The sequence below is a fragment of the Hibiscus syriacus genome, unplaced genomic scaffold, assembly GCF_006381635.1.
Source record: "Hibiscus syriacus cultivar Baekdansim isolate YM2019G1 unplaced genomic scaffold, ASM638163v2 tig00007895_pilon, whole genome shotgun sequence".
NCBI lineage: Eukaryota > Viridiplantae > Streptophyta > Magnoliopsida > Malvales > Malvaceae > Hibiscus > Hibiscus syriacus.
Window position 1 is genome coordinate 641,870 of NW_024062147.1, and position 5,224 is coordinate 647,093.

General features: G+C 31.0%; 1 pseudogene; it reads left to right on the forward strand.

Annotated features, from left to right (window-relative positions):
* Positions 1-3,536: 3,536 nt before the first annotated feature.
* LOC120201633 lies at positions 3,537-4,420 on the forward strand (annotated as a pseudogene).
* The last annotated feature ends 804 nt before the right edge of the window (positions 4,421-5,224 follow it).

Sequence of the window (5,224 nt, forward strand, 5' to 3'; positions counted from 1 at the left end):
ATTAAAATTTTAACTCAAATAAAAAATACTTCAATTATATTCAAATTAATCTAATTAAAAAAACAATAAAAAAATTAAGTTAATTCGATTAACCGATCGAAATAACCGAACTTTGTTTGGTTCGGTTAATATTTTCAAAAAATAAAAGTTCAGTTCGGTTAACGGTTAAAGAAAAAATTTTGATTAATTTAGCTAAAGAAAATTCGACTCGATCGATGATCGAATAAACTGTTTGAACACCCCTAATCGTCGACAAATAAAAAAAAGTTTATGTAAAACTAATATTAAAATTCAAATACCAATTAACTTTTCAAACACACTGAAACTCTCTCTCTCTCTCTCTCTCCCTCTCTCCCTCTCCCTCCCTCCCTCTCAAAAGTTCAAACTCATTAAGAATTAAGATCAAATTATTTTTAGTTAAATTGAGTCATCGACCGAATTTTATTTGATTCGGTTAATAACTTAAAATGGGTTCAATTAATGGTTAAAATTTTCATTTAATTTGATTCATTTGATGACCAAATTAATCATTTGAACCACCCTAATTCTTATTTACATGTCATGTTGAATTGAGTGTAATTGTAGGTAGGGGTGGGAAAAATTTGACTCGACTCAAAAGAACTTAATTTTATTCCATTTCGAGTTATTTTAGTCAACTCGAATTATCGAGTTAGTTTTCTAGCTCAAGTTGAGTTAGAATTTAAAAAATTAAAAGCAACCGAAAAATTAAAAAATTAGCTTAGTATTTTGACGAATTTGTTCTCTAATTTCCTTATTCCTTCAATCCCTCGTTCATTTTAAGTTATGTTTTTTTATCAAATTTGAACCATATGCTCTTAAATCATCGTAGAATAGCTATATACCTTCAATTCCCTTTTTTATATAACAATTGTTTTTCAATTTAATCCCTCAACTTTACTTGATATGCTTCAACTTAAATCTAGTTTTAACCAAATTTAAACCAAATGTTCCTCTTTCATTATAAAATACATATGTAACTTTAATTCCTATTTTTAAAATAAAAATGTATAATTCCTATTTTTAAAATAAAAATGTACTCTTTCTTTCTATTTAATCTCTTAACTTTGTATTTTACTCCATTTGATCTATTGTCTATAATATTTTTTGTAAATTATTTCTTCTCATCAATTCTTTAACTCATTTATGCTCCCATTAATATTTTATCATCAAAATATCTTCTTTGAAATATAATTATATAAATACATTTCTATTGATTTAGATTGTATTTGATTTATTAAAGGACATTATAATGTGGGAATGAATATGAATATATATATATATATATATATATTATGGTTAGAAAAACTCTAAAAATTAGAACTAATTTATACTATAATACTATAAATAATTATAATTAAATTTATATAAAAGGTCGAATAATTCGACTAAAAATTTAAAATAATTGAAATAATAAAATATAATTCGTCAACTCGAAATTTTTTGAACTCAACTTGACCTAATATTCGTACTAATTGAAGATTCTGAATTATACTCTTCAATTATAAGGAGATGAATGGACTTTGGTATACTTATGGGGATATTTACTCTATCGTTTTGTGTTACTATCCCTAATTATTACGGGTGGAAGATGTTGCGGTTGAGTCCGACAACGATGGGTGGAGCAGCAATCAATCTGATAATGGCTTAGGGCAGTTGCCCTTTACTTGATTGTCATCTCTCCATGTCTAAAAACTGTCCCCAAAATTCAAATATGTTTGAAGAGACCGTTAACTTTTAATATTAAAGCAAAGAGTAAAGAGAAAACTTCTAAGATTTCGGCCGAAAGAAGCTAATAGATATTGAAACGGAAAAAGAAACACAGAGAGAATGAATAAGAACGTGAAGAGCATAAGGACAGAAGTACTTCAAGGCAAGCATATATCATAAACAATTTAGAGGCTTAATCTGGGGAAATACGTGTCCAAGAAAATGAGAAATTTAAGGATGATATCAAATTAAATAAAAAAAAAGGATGTTTTACTATTTAATCAAAATCGTCAGAGAAATTGATTATCACTTAAACTAAATTATCTAATAAATCTATTAAAATTATTTAATAATCACACTCAATAATAATTAGACGTGATATCAAAATGTTTTTAACGTTTGACTAAATAATCATTTTGACATCTGTTTTCTATAAGGATATCAACCCACAAAATTTCATTTTAGGTTAAAAATGCCTCTATGTGAATGAAAATCGTTAGTGTACAAACGGTTAATGCTCCAAAATAAAGATTTTTCCCCTAAAATAAAATGTTAAGGGCCAAAAATGATTATTAATAAAAAGAGATAATATGCCTAATAATAACTATAGCTTAATTGATATTATTATTATCATGTGATATTAAAAACCAAGTTCAAACGTACTAACGCGTAATAACATCATATTTACTATATAATCATATGATTATTAATCATTTAAGCGTAGATGTCACTAATTTCCCATAAATAGAGCTCACACACCCCCAAATTTCAAGGTTTTGTAAAACTCTAAAAATGAAGAGTATATATGGCAAAATTTATGTTGGTGTGATTAGATTAAAACAAAATACAAATTAGTTAGTTTTAATAGTTAAAAACCTCTGGCAGACTCCTTGGGCGCCACGGTCTCACAAATAATCTAATTTAAGGAAACAATGAAAACAAATGGGACTTCAATGAAAAAGAAAATCCTATTGGATACCTACAGATTTTTATTTAAATTTGGTGAAAAGTATTATTAAAAAATAAAATCCCAACATGTGTTCATGACGCTATGATATTTATCATTATTTATTGTATTAGTATTTAATTATCATTTTAAAATGGAAATAAATGTCTTTTATTTAGTTGTTTGGAGAATCAAATAAATAAATAAAAATACAGTACCTGGTTCACTAATTTGTACGGAATCCTGAAAACCTGGAGTTACGCAGCTTTCTTAACTGGGGACACCGAGACGCACGCAGTTCTAAGAAAGAATCACCCCCGTGCTTTGCACGTGCGTCGGTTTTGCTTGCATGGCTTCCACCTTTCAATTGCCGTCGCTTTCCTCTTTCTCTTCTTATTTGTTTTTCACTTATTGCCCCCTTACTCTTTTTGTAAATTACATTGTTATCCTTTTTTCTTTGAATTAATATTGTATAATCAATTGATTGATTTAGATTAAAAATTCATTGAACAACTTAACGATAAAAGAAAATATTATTAGTTTTAGATGATTTAATTCGAATAACTATGTTTGTAGAGTGTATATTATTACTAATAGAATGATAAATTTTTTTGACAGGGTGGGTGGTAGATTTTGTAATAAGATGTTGCATGGAGGGTTGTTTGAGAAAACCAATATGGGGGGAATCCCATTTCCAAAGAAGAAATGTCCCAAGATGCCAGCTTTACCTAAAACAAGAAAAATATGGGAATGCAATTGCAAACAGAGTCACCCCCGGTTTTCAGGTCTTTTACTTCACACTCGTTTGGAAACCACTGCGCCCTCTCCTTATATAATTACCTCTTCCCCTCCTCTCTCCGTACATTCTCTTCCTCTATTCCCCATTCCCACCACCATGAGAATGAGCTGTAATGGCTGCAGGGTCCTACGAAAGGGCTGCACCCAAAACTGTATCATTAGACCCTGTCTTCAATGGATCAAGACCCCTGATTCCAAGCCAATGCTACTCTCTTCCTCGCCAAGTTCTATGGCCGTGCCGGCCTCCTCAATCTCATTGAAGCTGGCCCGGAAAACCTACGCCCCGGTAAACGAAACAGATTGCTTCTTCTTCTTTTTTTAATGCAGTACTGATCCATTTTATTCATTGCTCTGAAATTTGTGTAATTCTTCTTGTTTGTTGTGTATTGCAGCTATTTTCAGGTCTCTTTTGTACGAGGCCTGTGGACGTGTCGTGAACCCTGTTTATGGGTCCGTCGGCATGCTCTGGTCCGGGAACTGGGTCGAGTGCCAAGCGGCTGTCGATGCAGTTCTCAATGGTTCGCAGATAACCCAAACTTCTCCTCCTCCTCCTGAATCAGTTTCTCAGCAACCGATTTCCCCTCTCAAAACGTATGACATCCGCCACGTGTTCAAGGATCCCAACACGGCCGAGTTCGACAAGGTCAAGACCCGCACTCGTTTCAAGCGATCCGCCCCCAGGCGACGGGCTGATTCATCCAATTCTGACTCGTGGATGAAACAAGATGGGAGCATGTTCTCGGTGGAGACCGAGGAGGGTTCGCTGATGAACCGGACCAAAAAGGGACTTCTATTGAAGTTCTCAAACCAAACCGAGGAGAGCAGTGATATTGGCTTAGAATTGACTCTTGGTTTAGCTCCTGCAACAAATTAAAAATGTAAACTCAATAATCTCCCTCTGTGCTTCATATCATCAACAGATTGAAGCAATTTTGGCGGGTGGCTATAGAATTAAAGATTTCAACTCTAGTTTTCACCTCATCATATGATAATACAATGTTAAAATTCATCAACTTTTGTTTCTTTCATGTTTGGTTAAAAAGAATATATAATGATAAAATTATCCTTAAAGTTTGTTAGAATGTTAATTTTGCTTCTTTTTTTTTTTTTTGTATTTTTAATAGTTTTTGGTCAAAATGGTTGTTATTGGATAGAAACTATTAATTAATTAATAGTCATTGTATGTTCTTGATATGATATTTTCACATGTACTAAATTGTTGATCTGTCATATATCACATCACCTGAAGTGATGGCATGACATGTGTCATGCCAACTAAAATAATGATGTGGCATGTGCAATGTTAACAATTAAACATATATGAAAATGTCATATTAACAAAATGAGTTTGTTGTTAGTCAACTAATAGTTTCTATCCAATAGGTGTCATTTTGATCAAAATTTAAAATATTAGAGGTGAAAAAGTTTAAAATGTCCCTAAAAAATATGGATTAAAATAACAATTAGGATAAAAGTTGAAAGTTAATTTTGATATTATGTTGAAAAGAAATGTTCATATTTTTCCACATATATATATATATATATTAGTCCTCTAGTGTTTATCAAAATGATTATTTTGACATATATTCTTATTTTTGAGTATTTTGGCTCATAACGTTCATTTTAGGACAAAAGGACGTCTAAGATTTGACTAAATAATCACTTGGCATTTTTTTGAAGTATTTTAGCATAAAAAAGTTTCCTATTTGGAGCATTAATCATTTGTTAACTAATGACATCTATCTATAGATG